A 16,216-nucleotide genomic window follows, 5' to 3' on the forward strand; every position below is an offset into this window, starting at 1 on the left:
CTAACTTGTATCCACTTACCTCAACTGCACCATCCTACCTGAAGTTTCTTATCTATTTTTTCTTTGTTACTTACAGTGTTCTAACATGTTATTTATTTACTTATAATTATTATTTATTTCTGTCTGTAGCTACTAGGTTGATGCAAATGTAATTGCAGTTTTGGACTACGAATTTCAAATTAGGCTGAAATACATCTTTATTAATCAAAATAGGAATCATTTTAATCAACACATTTTTGCTAATGAGAAATATGTTTGTTTATTCCTGTAGTGTCAAAATCCATGCTTTGGGATTTGATGAACACTTGGAAAGCATTTTCTGCATCCTGCTGGTTGTGGAAGCATTTTCCCTCTAATAAAGTTGTAAAGATGCTTAAAGAAGTGGTAGTCAGTTGGCGAGAGGTCAGGCGAATATGGCAGATGAGGCCAAACTTCATACTCCAATTTGTTCAACTTCTGAAGCATTGGTTGTGAGAACTGAGATGAAGCAATGTCATAGAGAAGAGTTGGCCCCTTTCTGTTGACCGATGCTGGCTGCAGGCATTGCAGTTTTTGGAGCATTTCATCAATTTGCTGAGCATACTTCTCAGATGTATTGGTTTTGCCAGGATTCAGAGAGCTGTAGTGGATCAGAACAGCAGCAGACCACTGAACTGTGACCATGACTTTTTTTGGTGCAAGTTCAGCTTTCAGAAGTGCTTTGGAGTTGCTTCTCGATCCAACCACTGAGCTGGTTATCACTGGTTGTTATATAAAATCCACTTTTTGTCACACATCACAATCCAACTGAGAAATGGTTCATTGTTTTTGTGTAGAATAAGAGAAGATGACACTTCAAAACAATTTTTTTAAATTTTTGCTCAGCTCATGAGGCACCCACTTATTGAGCTTTCTCCACTTTCCAATTTGTTTCAAATGCCAAATTACTGTAGAATGGTTGACGTTGATTTCTTTGGCAACTTCTCGTGTAGTTGTAAGATGATCAGCTTTGATGATTACTCTTGATTGGTTATTGTCAACTTCCGATGACCAGCCACCATGCTCCTCATTTTCAAGGCTCTCATCTCCTTTGTAAAAATTCTTGAACCACCACTGCACTGTATGTTAGCAGCTCTTGGGCAAAACGTCTTGTTAATGTTGTGTGTGTTGTCCCCACTGCTTTATAACCCATTTTTAAGTTACATAAGAAAATCACTCAAATTTGCCTTTTGTCTGACATCATTTCCATAGTTTAAAATACATATAATATAAACAGCAAGTAATAAGTCATTAGTTAAAAAAACACAAAGTGAGAAATGAGCATTAAAATGATGTATAACATAACCACATTTATTTAAGAATATATTTGAATATTGAATGGCAAATTTCAACAATGCAAAAACTGCAATTACTTTCACACTAAACTAATATAGGAATTAAGTATCACAAAGGCATAATTTCTTTCCCTTTTGTTCTCTTTTCTTCTCTTTGTTCTTTTTGGCTCACATTTGATGGTCAATTAATAGCATTGAATTAGTGGATAAGAGTTAAACATTTTATCCTGAAAATTTTCTATAGTTTCAATTTTTCTTATTATATATATTCTGATTCTTGGGAACATATTATTCACAGTTTTCTCAACAATCTTTCTGATAACTCCAGTATCTAGATCTCCCATGGGTCTGCTTCTATTGTCCATTATTTCAGACATTCCTGTTCTTTCTCTGTGGTACCCTGCTATTTCTTATTGAACATCTATCTGACCTTGTCTTATGAAAAAAATTGCAGAAGTAATTTGAGTTGCTGGATGATGTTACTTTCCTCCAGAAAAGATTTACCTTTGCCCTTGGCAGGCAGTTACATGAGAGAGGCAGAGTACTTTCTTTTAGGAAGTGAACTGATTCAAAACTAAACTTCAGTCTTTATAAGAGCTGGTCTTTTTTGGATTGCCATTACTTGGAAATATAGCCCTTCACAGGTCCCAGTTGAAAGACTGGGGTATTTTTCATGCCCTTCCTCCTTCGCAAGTCCTGAACTCCAATTTTTAGCCTCCTGAGCACCACGAGATTGCCCAAAGTTCTTTTCGGTTTTCCAGTCTCTCAGATATGTTGCTTGAGAAAGCAGAATTGAATATTGGGTTCATCTACCTGCATTCCCCTACTCTTCAGGATTTTAGCTCTCTAAATCGTTTTTTCCCTGGTATCACTCAAATGCTATTCAACTTTTCTAGATTTCTTTTTCTCTTATAGCTAGAAGTTTAAATGATATAAGATATTCACCAGACTGGAAGCAGAATGCCCTAAATTTATTGGCTATCCACTAGAGATCTTTGCAAATAAACATGTTACATAAATTTTAAATAATGCATTAAATGTGAATTTAGCCATTTGCAACAAATTTGTTTCTTGCTTTTATAAAACCATACATTTAAATATTTCTTTAAACACTTAAATCAAGGTATTGTTTATATAAAGATGATTTACTTGATAAGTGCTAAAATTATTTTTCCCTCTTTGGAAAAATAAGTTAGCATCATTCTTCATGAAAGAATTTTTTAGTCAATAAAAGAATCTTTATGCCTGCCTATGACACATATCATGTTCATAATAGTAGACCATGTACCGCAGAGGAACATTTCACAATGTATATTTTCTCTTAGATATCTTGTCACCTCACTTACCCCTCCCTCTCAAAAAAAAGTTTATGTTCACATATGTTTGGGAATTCCTACAAATATGTTTTCGGCTTTGGCACATGGGATATGTTTGCATTTTAAGTGTTCTGAAGTGTTATACATTAACAATTAAAAAAAAACACAAGTTTTTCTACCTTATTTAAGAAGCCAACTTTAAAAAAAATATTTACTATAATCTCAAGGAAGTGATTTTTCATGGGACATTCTTTAGGTAACCCTGCTCTAGAGGAAATAGAAAAATATAACAGAGTCTCTATCTTCAAGGGATTTTTAATTTAGTTGGAGAGAAAAATATATTCATATTAAGTTAAACTGGAATTCAACTCACTTTACAAGAAACCAACACGAAGTCACAAGAAGTCATGATTAAGGGTGAAACTGATTACCCAGTCCTTTGTGATCAAGTAGGACATAGTACTAAACTATCAAAATCTATGCCATGGTTTAACTCAACTAGCATTATACATTTGCAACAATGAATGTAAAGTTTTTGAGGTCAAGTAATAGGAGTATAAGCTTTAAAAATTCCAGTGCCAAAATAATGTTGTTGGCCAACCAAGTAAAGATCACAATATTTTTTTATTTTTTAGCTTGGAAGGTTTAGGATGCTTTCTGCAAATCTAGTGCAATAAAAATGAAAGCCATTATTATAGCCTTGCTTCCCTGTGTAACAAACCCTGGACATTACAAGATACACAAAAATAACACACAACAGGCTTTTCTTATATATTTCCCATTAACTTTTTAAAGCCTCCTGACTTTGTGGAGTCATTGCAGTAAGTTCTAAGTGATGTATAAAATGGAAAAGAAAATATAGGCTATCCTCACCTCCTCCTAGGCAATGCATACCTGGGTTTTGTTTGTTTATTTTGTTTTTAGCTAAATTACTGTCAGGATTGTTATTTGCTTCTATATAAGCCTTCTAAAGAAACAGCACAGTCACACAAACATGCACTGGGGAAACACATAAAATCAAAACTTCAGAATTCATTCAGATCACAGCACATTTTACCTACTCTGATCTGGTATTTCCAGCTTTTATTATCTGTGGTCTCTCTTTCTCCCTCCCTCCCTCCTCACTTCCTCTCTCTCTCTCTCTCTTTTTCCATCACCTCACAAATCAGACACTCCCTTGGCCATCCATAGGCCTAAGTGGTCAGGCTTGCTTTATAACCAATCCTCTGCCAAGGGATGGGATTAGAGAGTTTCTGAAACAGAAAGACAAAAGAATTTCCATGTTGGAACCAAAACAGTAGCCTCATAGGCTATCTCTGTCATTACTTACAATTCAAGACAAAAATCTCCATCATGATATTGGTGACTTCAGAAATATTGATATTCATTGTCTTCCATGAAATAAAAATGCATTTCACCTCTCGATGTGTATAGCGGTTAGCTAATTATAGAACTTTAGGGCACAGGCAGTGATAATGACAGGAAGCAGACAAATCTTAAGCAGACGGGGTGGGTCCCCAGTAAAACCTCACGTTCAACCCCAAAACAGCCTGAAGACTGAAAGCCTGGTCTTCTGGTTCTGGAAAAAACCTGCAAACTGTAGTGAGAACATCTGTTCTTGTTCATCTACCCTTTCCTGAATTGTTCTTTCTGAATAATGCTTTGTAAGTGATCGAATGTCACCTTTTTTAAATACTGCCTACAGCCTGTCCGTCCTCTTTCTGTACAAATAAAAACCCCGCTCTCAGCCACTCTGGGAGAGAAACCACTCGACTTCAGGTGGTTGCCTACCTGTGCATCCCATCTCTGCTGAGAGGTGTTTTGCTCAATAAAATTCTTTTCCTCCTTCCTCACTCTTCCATTGTCAGCATATCCTCATTCTTCCTGGACAAAGGACAAGAGCTTGGGATCCACCATATGTGAGTACAGGGAAGTCTGTAATATCATGGCCCTCTGCCCTCTGCCAGTGGAGGGCAGCCACCCCATGCAATGAAAGCAGAGGCAGGTTTGAGCCAGCTTTGAAGCTATAGGCACCCACCAGAGCAGGGCAAAGGGCTGACAGCTGTTAATATGCTGCTGTCTGTTGGGGTGTAGATGAGGGGACTAAAAGAGCTAATTACCATGTTGTAACATGCCCTCTGGGGCTGTGGGGTCATGGGCACCCCTGCCTTGGCATTGCCATGTTTCCCTATTCCAGATGCTGGGGTGTACCACAAGAATGACTTGTGATGTGCCTGGTCCAGCTACAAGCACAGCACAGAGCCTGCTTCTGTGCCAGCACTTGTAGTGGCCAGCTGGGCCACACAGTTGTTCCCTGACACATCACCTTCCACCAAGGGCTGAGTGTGCATTTGTGGTGGCTGTGGGATCCATGCCAAAGTGCCACTGATCACAGCCCAGCAGGCTGAGTGGACAGGGCATCTTCTGTGGCAAACCTGGGCCCAAGCAAGTCCTGGGCAAGGGCATTACCAGCTGGGGGTCACCAGCTGACAAATGACCAAGAAAAATCCTGCATCAGAGGTTCAAGAGTATGCTTTTGGTCACAAGGAACAGAATAGCCACACACAAAAAAATGAATTTATAAATAGCATGGGCTAATTTTTCCAACATAATAGTCTGTAGATATGCAAATCAGGGTGGGTTAAGCAGCTTAGTGATATTAGTTATTAGGACTCTGTGTTGGTGCCTTTTGGTCTTCAAATCATGGACAGAAAGTGGCTGCAGGTGTGTAACCATTATCCTCATAGGACAATATCCAAAAGTAGAAAGGAAGTGGCAGCAATTTATTCTCTACTAATGCTTTCATTCAAGGAAAAATAAGTATTTCTTAGAAGTCAATATAAACTGCTTTTCTATCTCACTGACCAGCACTCTATCTCCTGCCTATGTCCTAGCTACAGAAAAGATTGAGAAAGTATCTAGTATTATGAGCCCTGCTAGTGGTAGGTGGGATCTTCTGGCAAGAAAATATGAGGCTGGTCTTCAAGTATGCAAGAGTATCTGCAACAGGAAGAGGTGGAGGATGTGCTTTCCTTCTTGTATGGACTGTTGACTCTGTTTAGGGAAATACACACTATGCGTTTTACTTCTCTCTGACATTAAATCCATTCTTGTTTTGGTTCCATTAGATTAAGAAAAATCTTATTGATTTTAAAAGTTTAAAAGGTATGTTTCACTTATTTATTTTTTAAAAAATATTATGAACCTTGAATATTGTTGTTTCAAATGAGTTTTTGGTTTGTTCTCAACCTCCTTGGAGCATAAATAGGGTAGGAAGGAAAAGTTAGAACAAAATACTTCTAAGGTCAAAAAAAAAAAAACCCACAAATTGCCTGAAATGTAGGAAGTGGGCAATATCTGATCATCAAGAAATCTTTGTGTCATCAGATGGCCTATTGAATCCCACTGCAATTGTATGAAAGCTTTCTATATATTTATGTATGCATTTTTGTTGCTGTTGTTCTGTAAAGTAAGTCCAAAGCTTTTGGCAGATTTCGAAAGTATACATCACTCCCTAAAAATTTAGAATCATCCATAAGAATGATTGGTTCTAATAATTCAAGGTATTTGTATAAATTGTTTTAGGACAAATCCCTCAACTACATTTTAGAGACAACATTGATGCAATAACCTCATTCTGTTTAGATTCATAGTTCACAAATGCATTTCTGCAGTTAACGCCCGTAATATTTGTTGCTTATCCATATTATTGAACAAGAGAAATTATTGATCTTCTTCATGCCTAAATCCAGAAAAAAAACAACACAGAAATTATTGATATTATTCATGACTGAATCCAGAAAAAAACAATTGACAGTTAAATCCAGAGGGTATTTCCATAGTAAAATGCAGATGCAGATGGGGAACTCATTTTTTATTTTCTTTGTACCTTCTCTTTCAGCTGTTCAGTAAGAACTTATTGAGTTCTTGCAGTGTGCCACGGTTTTATTTCAATCGTTTCATGAAACGGCAGGCAAACGTAAAGCCCTGGTGAGATTTGTCCAAGGTCATACAACTAACAAGTTTTGGAGATTCAAAGCAGGACACAAACACCAAGTCCAAGATTCTTTTTACATTGTCACAACCAGATTTTTTTTCAAGGAGCCTTTAGAGCATAATTGGTATGCCCAAACAAGAAAAATCTTTCTGACAATGCCGCACGTGTAATTGGTATAAACAGGTGGTAATTCACAGAATTCAAGGTAAATCTTCGAAAATGCTTTCAAAAATGTCACTTCAGTGACAATATTGCACTTCACTTGACTACGTTAAAGCTCTTCACATTATGTATATTTGGTACAATGGGGTGCTCACATAGCCAGAATCACAAATCAGAGAATTTACCCTATTTTTCTGAATTTATATAATTTTAATAGACTATAGTATAAAATAGCTAGAAAATAATAAAATATTAAAATTATCTTTCAATCTGTAAGAAAAAAATTACTAGCCAATTCTTGTTATATTTCTATTTTGATCATTGTGAGTTATAAATTTAATTAAATGTAATTGTTTCCCTCAATTTTGTGCTATGGATAATTTAAATCTTCATTTAAATATTAATTGCTAGCAACATCAAAGAAAGACCTTGATAAGAACATTTTTTTCTGCTTTAATTTTATAAAATTCAGGATATTTGTTTTGTTATAAAGTATGATGTAATTTAATGAGTAAGAAAAGGTGAAGATGAATTTAAATTTCTACAACAGTCTTCAAACAATTTTGCATAGTGATTTGCAGAAGAGTCAAATGTACTGTTTTCATGTTAGTTTCAACAAATGGAGCTTGAAATTCACAGATAGTTGCAGTCAAGCTGCAAAACTCTTCTTCATTCAAAAGAGGAAATGATTACCTACTGGTCTTTTCATTAGTTATCAGCAAGTTGATACAATTAGATTAGGGATGGATGAAGACCTTATTTTCCATTTCATTCTGTGTTAACATTATCTATGCAGTGCATATTGTATAGTTAATAGAAATTTAAAGAAAAAAGGTTAAACAGATTTATAATTTTGATGGACTCAGTAAGAAACAGGGCTACAGTTGCCTGGTCAGACTGAAAATCAATTTGTGAGTAACAAAAGGTGAACTGCATTTAGTTCCAAGGACAACTATTGCTAGGTCATCTTTGGGGAGATGCTGGACTATTGTTTTCATTAGGTGCATCTAGGATGCCTTCGAAGAAAGGTTGTTCTTAGAATGCGAACAATTCTAAGAATCTCACATTGAACTAAGTGGTTCTTTCAGCATTAGCAAAGATAGCTCACTGACTTACTATTGTGCCAAAGAGACCAAGGTTCAAGTACTTAGTAAAGGCTAGTGATCCTTATTAATTTTAATTATTATAATAGGAATTGTATGTGGTATGCTGATTGCATTAATGATACCTTCAGCTGTTCCAGTAATCATGCTTTTGTCATATGACATTATACTTTCTCCCACCAACCAGTAGACTCTGTTTTCCTGACCCTAGATTTTGAGTTGTTCATGTGACTAGCACTGATCAAGTCATGTTAGCTTAAAAAACAGTGCTCCAATATTTCTGCTTGTACTGTTGCACCATTACCACTGCCATGAGAACATGACCAGGATAGCCTGATGAAATATGAAAAATGCATGAGTCTGTGGCCCCTGTTGCTCCAGCCAACAGCTGGCCAAATGCCAGACATGTGTGTGACCCCAGCAGAGACCAGAACTGCCCAGCCAAGTTCAACCTTAATCACCAGTCTGCAAGCTTGTGAGCTAAATAAATCTTATTGTTTTAAGTCATTATGTTTTAGGATGGCTGATTATGCAGCACTCTGTGGCAGGAGGAAACATATGCTTTGATAGACACTATCTCATATTCGGAGATGATAATGGGAGATGACTAGAATCATACCATTAGTGCCTTCTTGGCTGGAAGGCAGAGGGTAAAGAAAGACAAAAAATAGGAATTATTTTTTGTTCTACATAGCAAAAGTACCAGCATTTATCCTCCTCTATTGAGGACAGAATGAAAATGGCCCTAATAGACCTTATACAGAAAAGCAAAGCCTCTACACTACAAGCTATCAGTGTTAAGGCTGGATGAACAAAGGCAGAGTCAGTGTTGACATAAAAGCTAGGAGTTGAGAAGGCAAGTAAAAGAGAAAGATACTACTACCTCTGACACTCACAATAATCCTGCAGGCAGATTTGATTACTTTGTAGTAAATGAGAAAATGAGACTAGACATATGGTTGGTCAGTACAACTGCCAGATTTAGCAAATAAAAATACAGGATGCTCAGTTAAATTTGAATTTTAGATAAACAACAAATAACAGTTTATTAAAATTACATCCCATACACTGGGCATGCTGTGTGTTTTCCAGGAATTTGACTTCTGGGGAGAGGATCTGGGGAATAGAGAACTGATTCAGTTTTGAAATTACACTTTTTCTGTCTCTTTCTGATATTTATTGTCTTAGTAGTAGCATAAGGAATAATGTACAAAAGTACCTTCTTTGCCATGTTGTATAGAATAAGTGATGAACCATTACTTATGAAGGTAGAGTTCCATACAGACTGAAGATCTAGTAAAAAAAACCTGTTTTCCAGTCCCTCTTCCATCTATGACACTTGTAAATTCACCCATAAACACCATGACGAACCAGACACTGGAGAACTCCCTCTTTCTTTATTTTCACGCTACTCACTAGTAGCTGACTTGGCTTTATACATAGTCCATTCCCAAATGCTTTACATATATAACTTTTTTCAAAGTTATGTTGTCTTTTTGTTTTTATAATTATAAAATAATATATGATCCTTGCAAAATAAATCAGAAAATAATGGAAGAACATTAAGTTGAAAACAGAAAACAACGCAAATATCTGCCTCTGAAATAACAACTCTTAACATTCAGGTAAGAATCCTTCAACGTTCTTTATGTATACAGGCGAATATATATGTTGTTTTTCCTCACACAGAAATAGAATTGTTATAACCTGTTAGCCTGACTTAATATGTTGTGGATTTTTTTAAATGTCAATAAATATACATTTACAATCTTATTTTTAATGACTACAGTAAGTGAGTCAACAATATTTATTGAGTTCTTACTAAAGGTAAGACATGCTATATTTCATTGCATGCATACCCTGTGATAGATTTAACCAATTCCCTATAGTCAGGCATTTTATGTTGTTTATAATTATTCACTAGTATAATCAAGGCTATAATGAATATCCTCGTAAGCCTACAACTCAACTGATAGAAGTAGATGGGTTCAGACACAGTAGAGAGGAGTAAATATTTTTGGAAATGTTTTGATTGTACCAGGGCAGATTGCATGCAGATTTTCAATTTTTATGGATATTATTTGACATTCAATCAATAGACTATGAAAAAGACTAGTCAATCAGTGAATCAGCCAACTCTCTTTAATTATTCCTGATACTTTTTCTTTTTGCCTCTGGTATACTTATAGGTACAATTATACTTCTATGAGAAAGCAAGCAAGAGTATGAGGAAACACATTGATAAATACATTCTTAGAGGGTTGTATCCATGCCAGCATTCAGGCATATACATTCTTTCCTTCATGAAATAGTTACCGATTGTCAAAAATGTACCAAGTCCTATTCTGGGTATAGCACATAAAAGGACAGAATAACTCCCTCCAAATGTTTTACAGTGTGACCAGAGGTACTTTCCTTACCACTTCCAAAGATATGTTCTTTGCTATTAGAGTATATGGAGACTGCCCAATTCCTTATACTTTCTCTAATAATAAGTATATCATTTGCCATTTTAATACAGCAATATTATAAAATGCTAATGTGACTAGTTGTAGGTTAAATTAAAAAGTTGAAATAACACACGTGGTCATAAAAATAATAGATGATATATAAATATCATCTATTTGATATTTAAATCGATTTAAAATATATTAAGGTGCCTTTATTCCTAATATTTTCATGTATAACCAAAGCCTTTTTTTCTATTTTAGACATGTCTGTTAAAGCAAATCCAAGTGAATTACAAACATAATTCAAAGCATTATTCTGGTGGTGTTATTACTAAAAGAGATGCAGTTCTAAATAATATCAATTCAAAATTTTTTGAGGCCAAATAACATCTTTAGTAGGAAAAAAAAGGAGTATTAAATACACATTCTAGCATGAATGAAAAAGTATTTAAAAGTGTAGGTTAGTCATAAAACTGGTTAAAGCTGGATTAATCAGCTTTCGAGACAAAAATATTGTGTAACAAACACAAATTCAATGGCTTCGACAACATTTTTGTTAATTCTCACTCATCCCTGTTCTGTGAGTGTATTAGCTACAGCTCAGCTTCAGTGTGACTCCATTTAGTGGGGCTCATCACCAGACTACAGGCTGCCGGTTGGATTCAGGTTTCCTGCATGTGTCTCCCATTTTGAGACTCAGGCTAAAGGAAAGACTTGAGTATCAGTCTGGGGCATGATCAGTTGTTGGATCAAGGCTTCAGTGATGGTTTACCTTGTGTGTCTTGACTAGAACTTGACTAGAACACAAGGTGCCCAGGTATTTGGTTAAAGATTATTTTAAATGTGTTTGTGAGGGTGTTTTGGATGAGATTTACATTTGAATCAGCAGACTGAGTGAAGCGGATTGCCTTTCCCAATATGGGTGGCTTCATCCAATCCGGTGGAGGCCTGTAGGAAACAAAAAAGCTAAGAAAGGTAGAATTGGTTCTCTGTTTTTCTTTGAACTTGGACATTAGTCTTCTGCATTCAGACTGAAGCTCAAACTGGAGGTTACACCAACAGTTTTCCTGGTTCTTATGCTTTCAGACTTACACTAAAGTTATATCATCAGCTTTCTTCAGGTCTTATATATATCAGACCCAGAAAAGCTGCCAATGTCTTTTGACAACAAAGTCCATGCTGAGGTGGTTTTGGACGAAGATGAGGAACTTAATGGGACAGACCCAGAATAGCTGATGATATAACTCTAGTGTGAGTCTGAATGCCCGAGAACCAAGAGAGCTGATGGTGTAAGTTTCAGTTTGAATATATATATATATGAAGCACACTGAGATGAAGTACATATGTGTGTGTGTATGCGTGTGTGACAGCCCAAGCCATATCATTTTACCCCTTGCCCCTCCCAAATCTCGAATTGTAATCCCCACATGTCAGGGGAGGGACCTGGTGGGAGGTAATTGGATCATGCGTGCAGATTTCCTCCATGACAGTGAGTGAATTCTCACAAAACATGGTGGTTTAAAAGTGTGACAAATCCCCGCTCACTCTCACCTGCTGCCTTGTGAAGACATGCCTTGCTTCTTCTTCACCCTCTGCCATGATTGTGTTTCCTCGGGCTTCCCCAGCTATGCAAAACTATGAGTCAATTAAATCTCTTTTCTTTATAAATTACTCAGTCTCAGGTAATTCTTTATAGCTGTGGGGAATAAATTAATATAGAAAATTGGTACCAGGAGTGGGTTATTGTTACAAAGATACCAGAAAATGTGGAAGTGACCTTGGAACTGGGTAACAGGCAGAGGATGGAACAGTTTAGAGGGCATTTAGACATGAAGATGAGGGAAAGTTTGGAACTTTCTAGAGACTTGTCAAATTGTTTTGACAAAAAATGCTGACAGTGATATGGACAATGAAGTCCAGGCTAAGTTGGTCTCAGATGGGGATGAGGAACATACTGAGAATGGGAGCAAAGGTCACTCTTGCTATGCTTTAGGAAAGAGACTGGCAGCATTTTACCCCTGCCCTAGAGATCTGTGGAAATTTGAACTTGAGAGAGGTGATCTAGGGTATCTGATGGAAGAAATTTCTAAGCAGCAAAGCATTCCAAATGTGACCTGGCTTTTTCTAAAAATGTATGATCAAATGCATGAAGAAATAGATGGTGTGAAATTGGAACTTATGTTTAAAAGTGAAGCAGGGCATAAAAGTTTGGAAAATTTGCAGCCTGACCATGCAGTAGAAAAAAATAAAGCAAACATTTTCTGGGGAGGCCTCAGGAAACTTACAATCATAGCAGAAGTTGAAGGGAAAGCAAGGCACATCTTCACAAGGCAGCAGGAGAGACAGAGAATAAGGGGAGAAGTGCTACACTTTTAAACCATCAGATCTTGTGAGAACTCAGTATTATGAGAATAAATTGAGGAACTACCCCAGTGATTCAATCACCTCCCACCAGGTTCCTCCCTTGACCCGTGGGGATTACAATTTGACACAAGATTTGGGTGGGAACACAGAGACAAACTATATCAGCCTTTAAAAATTATGCTAAATATACTCTACCTCTGTTCTATAAATGGAACAACAAAGCCTGGATAACAACATATCTGTTTACAGACAGTTTATTGAATATATTAACCCCACTATTGAGACCTGCTGCTAAGAACAGAAGATTCCTTTCAAAATATTTCTGCTCATTTACAATGCATCTCGTCACCTAAGAGCTCTGATGCAGATGAACAAGGAGATAAGTGTGGTGTTCATGCTTGCTAATACAACATCCATTCTGCAGCCTGTGGATCAAGAAGTAATTTTAATTTTCAAGTCTTATTATTTAAGAAATGTATGTAATAAGGCTATAGCTGCCATAGATAGCAATTTCTCTCATGGATCTGGGGAAAGTAAATTAAAAACCTTCTGGGAAGCATTCACCGTTTTAAATACCATTAAGAACATTGGTGCCTCATGGGATGAGGTCAAAGTATCAATATTAACAGGAGTTTGGAAGGCATTGATTCCCACCCTCATGCATGACTTTAAGGGGTTCAGGACTTCAGAGGTGGAAGTAACTTGCAGATGTTGTAGAAATAGCAAGTGAACTAGAATTAGAAGTAGAGCCTGAATGTGTGACTGAATGCTGCAATCTCATAATAAACCTTGAATGGCTGAGGAGCTGTGGCTTATAATGAGCAAGAAAATGGTTTATTGAGATGGGATCTACTCTTGTGAAGATGCTGTAAACATTGATGAAGTGAAAACAAAGCATTGAGAATATTCCATAAACTTAGAGGATAAAGCAGTGGCAGGGTTTAAAAGAACTGTTCTTAATTTTGACAAAAATTCTACTGTGGGTAAAACATTATTAAAGTACATCACATGCTACAGAGGAATCTTTCATGAAAGAGTCAATTGATTTGGCAACCTTCATTATTGTCTTATTTTAAGAAATTTCCACAGCCATCCAACTCTTTAGCAACCACCACTCTGGTCAGTTGGCAGAAATCAACATGGAGGCAAAACCCTCCATCAGCAAAAAGATTCTGACACTACGAAGGTGCAGATGATTGTTAGCAAGTTTTAGCATGAAAGCATTTTTAAATTAAGGTACATACATTGTTCTTTTAGACATAATGCTATTGCACACTGACAGTATAGCATAAACATAACTTTTATACTCACCGGGGAACAAAAACATTTGTATGACTGGCTTTACTGAAATATTCATTTTGTTGTGATAGTCTGAAATTGAAACTGCAATATGTCCCAGATATGCTTGTGTGTGTGTATGTGCGTGTGTGTGTGTGTGTGTGTGTGTGTGTGAGAGAGAGAGAGAGAGAGAGAGAGAGAGAGAGAGAGATCCTATTTATTTGATGTTTTTCTGGAAAACCCAGAATAACAGTTTCTTTCACCTTGCTGGAGCTAAGGTCAAGAGGAGGTTTAGAGATTTTCTTGAATCAATGACCCATACTCATACCTATTCTGAAAGGCAGAATCTATTCCTTTTCAAAGAGGGATGAAAATGGCAGATGTGGAATTATGCCACATGAGTTGATTTTTCTGAGATCCACATGACTTTTCTTAATGGTTGGTAGCAAAATTGAGCTATCAATTCAATACACATTTTTCTAGAGTAAGAACTAGGGATAAGCTAGTTGATAAGCTATAATGTCAACCTATTTATGATTATAATGTTTGATAGGCTTAGGTCAGCCCAAATACATTTATATTTTACCTCTCATAGATTATTTTTCCCATTGCTATATTGAATGCTGAGATATTAACATCCCTTGTATTAAAATAGGCCCAACGAAGTCCAAGGTCAGAGAGAACATAAAAGGTCTGCAATTTGAAGATAGGTTGCAAGTCCTTATATAAAGTAGAAAAGGTGGTTAATAACAAGCCTAATTGAAAAATGCAGTTTTTGTTGCTGAGGAGCTTTGGATGATAGACTGTGTTTTCTTTTTTGTATTCATCACAGGCAATTGAATCTGGTTAACGAAAGAAAATTAAGTTAAGCGGGGAAAGTTAGTTCCAAATAAAGTTTAGGAAGCAATTTCTACCCATGAGGTAATTAATAAGTGAAATTGGTATCTACATTAGCTCTTGAGGCAAAGCCATTTTAATGAGAAGCCCTCTTGGGGAAAGTATTCAAAGTAATCTACCCCGGTGGTCAAGCAGTATCTGATTTTGCAGTAATAGCAATATGGTCTTTTACAGGCAAGGGGTCTTCTTGCTCAATGAGGTATTAAACAAGGTCATTTCTTCCCTTTGACTGACTGCCACCATTCCACAAGAAAATAGGGGAAGGATATTAAGGAGTTTTAGAATTCTTTGCAGTAGTCTTTTGTGTTTTGGCTTTAATTACAAAGTACTGCATGTGTGTTATATTAAAACATAATTAAGAAACAAGTATAAAAGGCAAAGGATGAGAAGGTTCATGAAATATGCCCATGTTAGGGTGCACCCCTCACTTTCTTCTCAGAGATGACAACTGTCCTCTCTCTGAATGCAGTTCTGTGCATTTCTTGAAACTGAAAGTATTCTAAGGTTAGGAAAGTCACACAGGCTAGTTTTATCAAGCCTTACTCCTCCCTGTCCTGAAGGCACACTGCTTAGTTAGACCACTCTGGGGGCTTCAGGAAAGCCAAGAATTTGGCTAAGAAATCTCTTGATACTGGCTAAAGACCAAGGCTTAAGTAACAACATCTAAAAAAGAGAGTTTTCAATGTCCTCTGTAGAAACTTAATGATATGTGACTTTGTTACCACTGCATTGCAATAAAAATCAAATCAGTGTCCAGTGTTGCCTCGCAGTAAGGAAATTTGAAGCAATAATCTTTGAACAAAAAAATTATTTTTCCTTCTCTGTCGTCATCAGTTTGTGTTAATCACATCCGTCTTGACTCTCTGGTTGGCATTTACTTGTAATCCAGAATAAATCTTTTTATGTCCAGTATATTTTGAGTTTTTCTGCAAATTATCTGCCAACCATCATCTCTTCACAGGGCTAGTTAAGAATTCTGTAAAAGCATTTTGCTGTAGGAGAGTTACTTAGCTTCTTATTTAAAAAACAAACAAACAAACAAACAAAAAAAACAAAACAGCATTTCTCTGTCACTCAGGCTGGAATGCAGAGATTCCATAATAGCTCGCTGTAACTTCAAACCCCTGGGCTTAGGTGTTCCTGCCCCCTCAGCCTCCCAAGTAGCTAGTACTACAGGTACATGCCACCATGCCCAGTTAATTTTAAAAATTTTTTTTGTAGGGACAGGGTCTCCCTATGTTGCTTACGCTGGTCTTGAACTCCTGACCTCAAGCAGTCCTCCTACTTCAGCCTCCCAGAGTGCTGTAATTACAGGTATGAGCTGCCACGCCTGGCA

This window comes from Cebus imitator, unplaced genomic scaffold (assembly GCF_001604975.1).
Source record: "Cebus imitator isolate Cc_AM_T3 unplaced genomic scaffold, Cebus_imitator-1.0 Scaffold115, whole genome shotgun sequence".
NCBI lineage: Eukaryota > Metazoa > Chordata > Mammalia > Primates > Cebidae > Cebus > Cebus imitator.